The 12634-nt window shown below is 42.9% G+C and overlaps 1 pseudogene; it reads right to left on the reverse strand.

Moving 5' to 3' along the window:
• Positions 1 to 1314: 1314 nt before the first annotated feature.
• Positions 1315 to 2232, reverse strand: LOC103585088 (annotated as a pseudogene).
• Positions 2233 to 12634: the final 10402 nt, after the last annotated feature.

A 12634-nucleotide genomic window follows, 5' to 3' on the forward strand; every position in this document is an offset into this window, starting at 1 on the left:
AATGTACTTAATGCCACTGAACTGTACATTAAACATGACTAAACAGGTAAATTTTGTTATCTACGTTTTACCACGATTTGAAAAAAATAACTTTGCTGACCCATTCCTTTTTTTTTTTTTTTTTTTTTTAGAAAGTAGTAAGGATTTTTATTGTCAAAACAAGAGATCATAACAGAAGACACAAATAAATTAATTGTTCTGATAATTTTAGATTCCGGGGCCTCTCTATGGAAAGGTCAGCTCCTTATATAGACAAGATACTATCCAGACCAAAAACCAGCAGGTATTTGAGAGAGTGCTCGAGACCATGTACACAGTGAGGAGAAATAAAAAGGCAATTTGCCTTCTTCCCTTCCCCAGTAAGGTGTGTGTTCCATGAAGGTGTGAGACTCGTTTTGATGAAAAATGCTTTCATATAGAAATATTTTGAATTCTTCTTCCTCCCCCTGAAAAAGTTTCAAGCCCTCAGCTGAACAAGGAAATCAAAATGAGGTGATACTTGTTGCGCATGAACCTCAAGACGATAATGTAACAGTAGTGACCATCCTCTGTACCTTACCAAATCAGTAGACTGAATTTTCTTCCTTAGGAAGTTTTCAACCAACCTGAAGTTAAATTAATCTCACTTTCAAGTACAAAGAAGGATATGCAAACTAGTGTTTGTTCTGGGACGTATAGAAGAGACTCATCCCTCCCACGCCACTGGCGCAAGAGGTACTGCATGAGGAATGGCGGGAGAACGAAGTGATCCAGTAGGTCTACCCCAAAGCAAGGAGACTCCAGTTTCAGCCTAGCAAGGGGGTCTTTGCCAAGTCTGGCTTTTAACTGTACCCAGGTCTCACACAGATCTTAGGTGCCCCTACTGACAAGGCTGGAGCACAGCACCAGCAGTCAAGAGGGCCAGAGTTGTCAAATTTGTCCGTGAGCACCTCTACGCTATGACTTGTCGATGCTCATGTTGACGGTGGTAAAAGAATCAAGAAGCTTGGGTTTGGGAAGCGTGCAAACATTATTTGTCTAACAAGCAATGATCAAAGTCCTTGACTAGGGTAAATGATACAAAAGTAGACCATGAGGTCCCCCCCAAGGCACCGTGGAGATTACCTCGTGTAACTTTAGAGCAGTACACAATGGCTTCTTCCACACAAGGACAAGCTTTGCATTCCTGTTTCTCAAAAACCAATTATGTCTCCAGCTCTAGCCTCAGTTTAAGAGTTTTTTTTAAAAATATGCCTTTCCTCTGTCAGAGCCAAGGAGAAAGGGGAGTGGGGCACAAGAAGCCCTCTATCCAGAGTCCCTGGAACAGAAAGAGCTCTAGAAGCCAGTGGGTGTGAGCACACTCAAGTCACGGGGCTTGAGCCTGTGGGTCCGTGGCGGTTGTTACTTCGTTTCTATCACTGGGATGTCCATCTTGGGCAGCTTGAAGGTTGCTGGATCTTCAGCCATTTGGGTGGCCTGGGCACTGATCAGTTCCATTGGAGAGGGCTTCTAAGCTCCTGTGTAGGCCTGGGTGGCAAAATCTCCTGAATCATTCTTCTGGAGGGATCTTGGTCCAAAGAAGCTCCATTTATCTGATGAGTTTCTGTCCTTATCCCCACTTCCAGGATCCATGTTGCTAAGACTTGGGCCAGATAAGGCTGTGGAAAAACCAGAAGTGAACCAGCGTCTGGCTTCTGCTTAGGGGAAGAATGCTTAGGGGATGCTGCTGGGGGTGGACTGGACTGACAGAGGCTGCTTCCCTTCTCTTGTTATCTCTCCACTCTGGAGCTTTAGTCTAGGGAGCGCTTCTGCCACTCGAAGGTCCCTGGTCTCCTGGGTGGTAAGGCCCTTGTGCGGTCTGTAACCAGGGTCTCTCTGCCCTGCCTGTTGCTCAAAATGCGGAATGTTTTCCTGGGTCTGTTTTGTGACCAGAGAATGCACAATGACATAGGTGGCTCTAGCCTTCACCACGGGACCTTGTCCATGCTATCAATGGCTGATGACAGGGTCATGTCAGAAAAGGATACACTGGCCTTTCCTTCCTCTACCTGGGTGAGGTGCTGATATTTGCACTGCAGAATCACTGGCTTCCAGGGGATGCTGCCATATCTGATGGAGGAGGAGGCATGGGCGTAGGGTCCTCGAGGGTATCATCGTAGTTGAATGCCCAGCATACATCCCAATAGATAGAGACATCTTGCCTAGAGGCTCATTAAGCTCAAGAGCAGGTACTTTGGGTTGTCTTGAAGCCATTGAAAGAAAGACTGGGATCCAGGTGCTTTTTCAATATAGAATTCGGAGCTGAGTCCTGGCTACCCCAGTAAAATGATGTGTTGAGTATGCTGACAGACAGATGACAAAGAGGAACATTGTCCAGCTGCTGCTAATTAGCAATGCTTTCCGGGAAGAGTCCATCCAGAGGTTCTGTTTCCTGCTGCTGTGGAGCTGCCTACAGCCCAAATTCTGGCACTAAAGAGGCTCCGAGGACCCACATCTCCTGAGAGGCTGTGGCACAGTCTGGACCCAAACTGTGGTGACAGTGGTGGCAGCACCAAAGGTCCCCAGTACCAACCAGAGAGCATTGGCTCCTGACCTATTACTTCTTTCCCCAAATTCATAACATCATCTACAAGACCCTACAGGAGCCGGCACCTGTCTTAGGTTGAGGTTTTAAGGCTGAACCTCACACCTTCTTCTCCCTGCTGTTGGGATCTGGACCTATTAGGAAATAGAATGGAAATCAGACAGATGGAGGGATGAAAATCCGAGCTTTAGGACTGATAAAGGCGGGCTGCAGGCAAGGCTTGTATCTATAGCCACAATGGAGCCCCCTGATACCTTCCTCTCCCTCTCGCCTCCCCCAGCTGCTGATTTAACTTCCAAATCAGCCCTATGTCCAGCAACTTGCTCCTGCTGGTCCCTCTGCTGAGGATGCTCTTCCCTCTACTGCTCTCTTGGCTAATTTCTACTCATCAGTCGTTTCTTAGCAGAAATGTCACATGCTCAGAGAGGCCTTCCATGACCTATGTGACCCATCCTACCTCCCCCCCTGCCTGCTACCAAGTCTCTTGGCCCCTAGAGCTGCTTCTTCATAGCACTGTCCACAACTGTATTTGTATGTCCCTTTCCATGACCATTTGTGCATGTGAATAAGAAGGTAAGCTCCGTGACAGGCACTGTGTGTGTTGCATGTTTTATTCATGGCCACATCCCCAGTGCCTGGCACAGTGCCTAGCCCTTAGGCTCCCATACATGTTAGAGAATGTTATATTTACTAGCACTCCCCTCCAGGAGAGTTCTGTATACAGTTGGAAGACAAACATGGATAAGGCTTTGGGGGTGGGAGGTCAGGGACCAGCGTAAGTAACTCTTGGAACTACACTGAGTAGCAGGCCTTTTTTGCTTTGCTGTATGGGATCTACAGGTTTGTCCAGGGCCCAAGGGCTTGGAATCATCGAGAGGCTAAGTGTGGCTACCTATGGCCTCCTTTTCTGCCGTTTCCCCAACCAGCACTCAGCCCCTGCCCTAAATAATCGTGGAACAGGGCTGGCCTGTGGCTCACTTGGGAGAGCGTGGTGCTGACATCACCAAGTCAAGGGTTAAGATCCCTTTACCGTTCATCTTTTAAAAAATAAATTAAATAAATAAATAAATAAATAAATAACCATGGAACAAATATTCAAAGAACGTCAGTTTGAAGAAGTGTCCAAATGTCTCACTTTGACCCTCAAGTCTCAATTTTTCTTCTTTATTTTTTTAATTGACCAATAAAATGGTATATATATTTATGGTATGCAACATGATGCTTTGAAATATGTATACAATGTGGAATGGCTAAATTCAAGTCCCAATTTAAATGCGAGCTCCTCTCAAGAGCTTTCCCTGCCTCCTCCATCCCACTTCATAGAAGAACAGCTTAGATTCCCCTCGTCTGGGCTCATGTAGCCTCCTAATCGCGTTGGACTGTCTTTGTCTATTTACGTGTCTGTCTCCTCTGCTAGAGTAGATCCTCAAGGACAGGAACCTCATCTTCTTGTTCACTGCCTTCTCCTTACCATCGAGCATAAGTTCCTGCACAGAGTGGATATTCCCTAAATAGCTGTTGACTTAAAGAATGAAGTGCCCACCATGTGGCAGGCACTGGTTGACTCCTCAGGTGGGGTGTATGTAGTGACATTTGTTAGCTGTCCTCAGCCTCTGGATGTAAGCCAGTTAGAAAGCCTCATCCTCCAGGACTTAGAGCTTGATCAAGGTAGGGCCCACGACCCTAGACAAGCCAGTCCGGTCCAACAAGACTCAATTCCAGGACTGCTGTTTGAGAAATGGAGAAGCTGACTTTCTTATTCCTGCGGGATGCAAACTCGTGAGGCTAAATCCCCAGGACTGCAGGTGACCACATGGGCCCACAAAGGTGAGCCAGCCTTAAGATGAAGTCAACATCATGGAAGGCAGAACAGAGGAAACTGAGTCTCTGGTGACATGTGAGCTGCTGAATCAAACCTTTCCTGAAGTTAACCCTCCCATCTCCGTTCCTCTCTGGCACATGTACCAATCATTCCTTTTAAGTCAGTTAGAGTTAGTTTCCGCCCTGGCACCAGGAAGCATCCAGAAGAGGACAGAAGGGTCAGAAGAAGCCCAAGCTTCAACATCTCAGAGCCTGCCTAGGAGATGAGTGAATCCTCAGTTTGGGATGCCCTTGGGCTGTGTTCTTGCTTCCCCTTCCCCCATCCACCATGGTTTTCAGATGGGGACATCCCCATCAGCTCTTGGAACCAGGGGCAGGAGATGTGGAGCTGGGTCTTAACTACCTGCTGCTCCAGCTATTCTCAGTTCTTACCAAGGAGACAACTAGAACCCAACCAAAGACAGAACAGCTAAAGTTATATCTGTCACATGACCTTCTCGGGACCCTACATCACTTGCCTGCAAGGCTGGATCAGATATAAACATTTCAGTCTTCTTCGTATGAGCATAGCAGAGGTGTAGATTTGAAGAATCAGAGTGTCAGAGCTGGAAGGATCCTTAAAGATGGCTAATCAGACCACCTAATTATGCAGATGGGACATGGAGGACTTGAGCAGGAAGGAAGCTTGCTAAAGATCACATGGGATATTAGTACCAGAGTTGGTGCTCTCCTTAAAGAAGTTTCTTCAACAGCCCTTGCTGCAGAGGTGGGGCTGGGGCTCCTCGGGAAGGAGAACAGAGATGACACTGATGGGGATTCTCCCTGCTATGGCATTTAGGAGCTGCTTCCCCAAACACTCACTGGTAGCCCTGGCCAGTTGTCCTTAATAATCTCATTGCAGCATTTTGACAACACCTTGTGGCTGGCTTGGAAGGTACTAGATCTTTAACAAAACATCAATGATGCCTCCAGAATTTCTACAGAGGAGGAATTTAGAGCCAGCAATTTAGTGGGAAGAGGGACTAAGAGACATGCCTTGGGGACAGGGGATATGTGGGAACTTAGTAAGCTCCATTCAGTTTTGCTGTGAACCTAGAACTGCTGTAAAAATAAAGTCTTAAAAAGAAAAAAAGCCCATAGGCATTGTAGTCAGACCTGAGTTCAAGCCTCAGTTCTGACACTTCCTAGCTGTGTGACTTTGGACAAGCCCTCTTACCTCTTAGAAACTCTGTTTCGTCCGTTGTAAAAGGGGAGTAATAATAGTACATGTTTCACAGGGTAAATGTGCAGATGAAATGAGATCATGTATAAATGGCACTTTGCCCAGTGCCTGGCACAGTAGGTAATATGAATATTAACTGTTATTCATTTATATTTATATTACCTATTTTGTATTTACTTATAGTTTAGAGGTGAAATTGTTCCCTGATAACCTGCTTCCTGTGGACCTATTCTAATTAGGGGCATCCCCACTTGTCCTTTCCCATGTGAGCTCTGTTCAGATAGCAAAAGTAAGGTCCAGAATCTCAGTGACTTATGGGGCTTGGGACCTGCAGTTTAAAGACTCCAGGAGTCTTGGTTCCACCGGTGACTTAGTAGGAACTTAAATTACTGAGTCTCAGTTTCTTCAGCTGTAGAATGGTAAACTATAGAATACTATTATCATTAGGGTTCTCTTGAGATAAAAGTGACCCTTCACAGGTCTGGGAATTCAGACCTGTAGTTAGACAAGGGCAGCAACTGTACTAATTGAACCTGCCACCAGGTGGCAGGCTTGCTACATCCAAGCTCCAATCTGTACCAAAAAACATTTCCTTTTCGGAAATATGATTGTCTTTTCATTTGTCTTCTTATTGTAACTTTTTATTATGGAACAATTCAAACACACACAAATGAGAATGGTATAATGAACCCACGTACCCAGCACTAGGTTTCAACAACAATCAACATTTTATCATTCTTCCACTCTCTTTTTGTTTGCTGTTCTGCTTGTGGAGTATTTTAAACCATATATCTCAGACTTCATTTCTTTTCCTCCATAAAACATCAGTGTGCTGTTCCAACTTTAAAAGACTTTTATTTTCACACGTACTATGTCATTACCACGCCTAACAAAAAAGAATAATAATTTCTTAACTTAATCTATCAGTTCATATTCAAATTTCCCGGATCATACCAAAGATATCTTTTGACAGTTCACTCACTTGAATCATGATATGACGTTACTGCATTTGGTAAGACTCTTGAGATTTATGCTTTAACATTCTACCTTCCCTTTTTATGTTCATGCCATGATTGCTGGAGAAACCAACACTTGTCCTGTATTATCCACATTTTGTGTTTGACTGATTGTGGTTTTTGTCTCCCGTATTTCTGGTAAACTGGTAATTAGATCTTGGCTTGATTAGGCTTAGAGATTCTCTTTCTTTCTTTCCAGAATATTTCATGGAGACCACTGAATCCCCCTCTTAGTGATTTTAAGATTGGCCAGTAGGTTCAGGCAGTGTTAGCCTAAGCTCTCCATTACAAAGTTCCCCAACAACTTTTCGCCCAATTGTTTTAGCATCATTTCGTGATCGTTGCCTAGACTCATTATTTCATTAGGGTTTGCAAAAATCATGCTTTTCTAATCCTATCACTTCTTCTGCATTTATTAGTTGGAATTCTTCTATAAAAATCACTTTTTCTTATCTACTATTTGGTTATCTGGAATATAACACACAAAGGAAAACCCAGGAAAATGTTCGATTATTTCCTTTTATTTACCAGTGTTCACAGTAATTAGTCAATTCCCTATTAAATGCCAGTGGTAACAAATGTGTTGTTTTCCTTAAGCATAATTATGAATTAATGGATTTTTACATATTTCATGTGTTGTAAAATAGCAATTATTTTTCTCTTAATACTCAAATGGTTCCATCTTTGACCAGCGAGGTCCCTTTGGATTGATTCCTTAATCTTTTTACATGACCCCAATAGCCTTTGTTAGCTTCTTGGCTTCCAGACAAAAGATGACCCAAGCTCAACTTTCCTGCTCCAGATCTGGAATCAGCCATTTATAAAAGATGCCTTCAGGGCCGGCCCGGTGGCTCACTCAGTAGAGTGCAGTGCTGATAAAAGATGCCTTCATTTTCTTTCTTTTATTTATTTATTTATTTAAAAACTGGAAAATGTACTTAGAGACCAAATCTGTGCACTGGGGGTGTTCGTTACTACCGAGTTGTAGGCCTTTTCAGCAGACAAAGCTAGAAAATACATTTTTTAAAGAGAAAAATACATACTTTATACCATAATTCAGATCTGTTATTGTTTCTAGGCCTTTTCAGCAAAGCTAGAAAATACATTTTTTAAAGAGAAAAATACATACTTTATACCATAATTCAGATCTAAGTTGATCCTAAGCTTCTTTTATACTTATAACTCCTAACTCCTTTTCTCATACACTGAAAAATTTCGGTTCTTAATGCCATTAACATAATTATTTATTTGCTTTATCTTACAATATCATAGGTTCAAAATAACAATATCAATATCACTACTAACAATAAGACTACTGAATACAATTGCATTTCTATGCAGTTTTAGTTGTCTTTAGACTTTATCCCCTTAGATAGGTACAGTCAAAATACTCATAAAGCCACTTGAAACGGTTTTCTCTGTGTAATTATGCCACCAGTCTGACATAGAGATGGCTCATTTGTTTTTAATTTTTTAAAAATAGTCTTTTTTATTTTTTTAAATATATCCTATATTCCTATATAGGATATATGATATATTCCTATGTCAGGAAACTGAAAGAAGCAAAGCACAAGCAGTTAGTTTGACGTGTCCTTCTAGGTCCTCTGTGTGTGTGTATATGCAACATCCAATTTTACATGATTGAGATCATACAGTATGTATCATGCTTTTTCACACATTATGAATATTTACCAATTCAAAAATCCCAAAGCATTATGAGAATATTGATACCCAAGAATACACTACACCAACTCAATCTCTTAGAAAAAAAAATTGTAATCCTACCTTTCTTGTGAATAAAAATTTCATAGAAGACAAAAAAGGCAATAGGCCTCTAGATAAAAGTATTAGCAAAATCATGATTAATGCATTCTCTTAATGCTTAATTTAAAATGAGACATAAAGCAACAGAGTACACTAGGTATAATGTTCCTAAGAGAATTCATTATCAGCTCTACATTATTAAAATATTAGCAAAAAGGTATGTTTCCATTTAATTACTTAATATATTCCTGTAGTACAGCCAAAAGAGATGTACATACATCAATGGCTATCATCAAAATGTGAATACGAACACATCTGCATGTATCCCTCCCTTTATACTTCCTTCACCCCTCTGCTGCCAGCCTAATAAGTCCTGATATACATTGCTCAGAGGTGGTTTAACAATTCCCTGTCCAAAATGCATCTTTTCTTTCAATTATAACAAAAAGGTACTTACAAATTAGCTAATTCACTAGTTCTACTTTTTATCATACATTGTCACCTCAGGACATCTATAAAGCTTAGATGTTTCAAAGAATGAACTTTGTCCACAAAAACACTTTTGTCTTACCAAAATTGCATATATAGACCTGTGGTTACAACCTAAAACTGCCTTCTTGATATGGAGATACTAGTAAAGAGCCCTTCCTTCATCCTTCCTCCTCTCTCTTCCACCATTTCAGTGACTAAGTAAAGGACTACATCTAGCTCCAAGAGGTAGATTAGCAAAGGTCACTCCCAGAAGACAGTACAGTTCTTCTTAAAAACTAACAAAAGGACATTTATAAAGGGATTATTTTGCTACCTCTACTTTGGGCATTAGGACTTGTTTATCCTTTAATACACAGCAATATTAACTAAAATGCACATACAGAACAATGGTTAGATGATCTGAACTAGTCTAACTCACAGGCACAGAACCCTTCTCTCTGCACACTTCCTCCTCCCCCGACCCACTGCCACCCAGTGAACAGTCAGCATACTCTCCAAGTCATCAAGTTTAACAATTCCATTCCCAAAATGCGACCACTGCTATAAAATAGTAAACAGTGCACATTATTATATTTGTGTTGGTTCAGAAAGGAAGGAGAAGAAAGTGCAAAGTTTTATACCAACACGTTTATAGTGAGGTGAGATTGACTGTTGTCCATTATGTCTGTGCATTTTTTTATACATCCAAGTGCCTTAAAATTGCAAAATGTAACACAGCACAAATAATATATAAAAGAAAATTATTAAATAGAAAACTCAGAAACAATAGATCTTAGTTTATACCAGTGCGTGTCTTTGTCTCCATAGTGTTTAAAAAACACAAGCTTCCTCCCAAAATAGATTTATAAGTTTTACGCATTTAAGAATATTTCTTAATTTTACTTACAAAATTTTCCTGACATCACATTTAATGCCTAGTTACCATGTTTATGTATGTGTGTGCGTAAAATGTGTTATTTGGTTGATTCTGTGTTTTCGCCTTCTTAACTGGTTTCGCCTTCATAACTCTTCTCAGTTATGAAATCTGCTCTGAACATTCTTTTAGGGTCATCTTGTATATGGGCATGTACGTTATGTAAAGATAAATTCTACGTCAGATTAACCTGGGTTAAACCCAGGCTCTACTATTTACTGGATGTTTGACAAAATATTCTTATAAAAAAAGGAAGATTAATGTAATTGCTCTCATAATTTTTGTGGTTTTATGTATTAATATATTTTTAAAACTGCCAGAATGTATATCTGTGCATTTTGTTTTACTTTCTTGTGTATGTTTTTAATTTTTATGGAGTGCTTTATTCTTTTTTATTGACCTTTGTCTTACAAATATGCAAAACATTTACAAAGTTCTGAAATAAGAACTATATAATAAGGTATATTCACAGAAGTCTCATTTCCATCCCTATTCCCTCTATCCCACATAGGCAACCACTTTATAAGTTTGGGGTTTATTCTTCCATCATTTATCTTTTAAATACAAGCAATTCATGTATATTTATATCTCTACATGACACACACAGAAGATAGTATACTATAAACACTAGTATGCATCTTGCTTATTTCACTTAACAGTATACATGGAGATCACTCCAAATAAGTATATGTTTCTTAGTATATATAAGAAATTTTCCACATATCTTTTTTATGGCTTCATAGTACTTCAACCTGTGTATGTACTATAACTTATTCAACCAGTTCTTTATTATTAGACATGTAAGTAGTTTCCAGTCTTTCGCTATGTATTAATGACATAATGAATAGCCTTGTGCATACAGATTCTTGTATTTTTGCCAATATATCACTAGGATAGATTCCTAGAAATCTAGGCTATGACCTAGGGTTACTGGGGCAAAGGGTAAATACATATGTAATGCAGCTATATACTGCCAAATTTCCTTGATAAGAGTTACATCATTTTGCCTTCCCACTAACAAGGTCTGAGTATGCTAGCCTCAGGTGTATTTTGATACCCTATCAGACTGAGGATACTGCAGAGATGAATCACAGACCCTCTCTGGCCCAGAACTCTTGGTCTTGAAGGAGGAGGCCTATGGGCAAACAAATAGCCATGTAATGTAATAAGCAGGGACAGATTTATCCTTAAGCTAATGAAGCTTAAGCTTCAGAATCCCTCACTTACGGGGACCTTTTCCAGTACCCCTGTTATGTGTTGACAGGGCCATTTCATAATCCATTTCCTAAAGAGGACACCCCAAATTATTTAAGCTTTAAGCCCTACAAGACCTAAATCCACCTCACAAACATTAGAGTTGGCCTGTGTGGGGAGTGTGGGGGTGGATTTCAAATCTCAGTTCTTCAACCAGCTTGAGAAGAAGGATTCCTATGATATTTAATGACAGCCAAACCAAAGAAAAGGGCTACTCTGACCAAAAGAGACATCCCACCCCTGATTCCATCAATAACCCACACAGGTAGCTAGCTGTATTCCCAGAGCTTTCCATATTTTCCCACTACTCTCGAGGGTGGGAAACAAGTCTTGGCTGACGTCAGTATTCCCAGCAAACAGCTGAAGACTTGTACATGGATGCATTCAGGACAAAGTCTGAACAGATTACAGAGCAGTTTGGAGGATTTGGGGACGGGGGGTGGGGTGGGAATGAGAGGCAGTTACCCAGGGGAGTGTTAAAAGCAGGCACACTCCAAAACAGACATCTTTCGGCCAAATGAATGAGAGATGTTTTCTCACCTGTAAAAACAGGGTTAGTAATAAAGCCTCCCCTTATGGGGTTTGGTTAAGATTAAGCGAGATCACTTATATAAAGACTTAATACAATCCCAGACTCTCTGGAAAGGGTCCATAAGTGGAGGAAAATAAGATGGGTTGATCCCTGAGCGCAGCGACAGGGATTCTTTGTACATCGTGCCTGAAACAGCACTGGGAGAAGGAACCACCACCTGACAAATAAATGGTGCAGAATAAATCGGGGAAGAAGGAATGGACGTTGCTGGCGGATGCTTTCTGAGCTGTGTAACTAACTGGATGACCGATTGGTCCTGGTCTCTGAGTGACGGTCAGCCGCGGGCCGGCTGTCAGGCCGATTGCGTGCCGGCGGGATCTGATCGACAGCTGTGGGGCAGCCGAACTACTCGGGCGGCTGAGGCTCCCACTGACCGTCCGGCCCGAGAGAACGGCCGTCTTCGCTGTAGATCCCGGCCCGGCCAGGCTCGGACCGTGGCCTCTTCCCGAAACCGGGGTGATCCCGACCCAGCACCAGGAGCCTGCCGGGCGGGGCGTCGTGGGCACTGCAGCTGGCTGCGGACGCCACCGTCCCCTCCCTCCCGCGCCGGGCAGGGCGCCCCTGACTCCCCGCGGCCGCAGCCGGGGAACAATGAGGCGCCGGCTTCTTTAAGGGAGATACCACCGCGCCAGCGGGGCAGGGGACAGCGTCTTCCCAGATGATCGCACCCAGCCCCGCGCCGCCGCCGCCTCGGCAACTGCACCGCCCGCAAACATGGCTCAGTGACTCGGACAAAAGGTGCAGCCTCCCTCCCGGCGGGGTGGAAGCCAGGCCTCTCAGCTCGGGCCGTGCCTCCCCGCGGGCCCGCCGAAGAACTCCGCGTCCCGCAGGCACGCCAGGCCCGCGCGGGAGAAGATGCACCAGGCATTCCGTCCCGACGACCCCAGCACACCAGCACGCAGCTCGGTAGGTCCGAAGGGGGGCGGAGCGGCGGAGGGGAGGCCGCGGCCCGGCGCGCGAACCCCTAGGCCCGGACCCACCGCTGCAGACAATTCCC

This window comes from Galeopterus variegatus, unplaced genomic scaffold, assembly GCF_000696425.1.
Source record: "Galeopterus variegatus unplaced genomic scaffold, G_variegatus-3.0.2 Scaffold216, whole genome shotgun sequence".
In the NCBI taxonomy this organism is placed as follows: domain Eukaryota; kingdom Metazoa; phylum Chordata; class Mammalia; order Dermoptera; family Cynocephalidae; genus Galeopterus; species Galeopterus variegatus.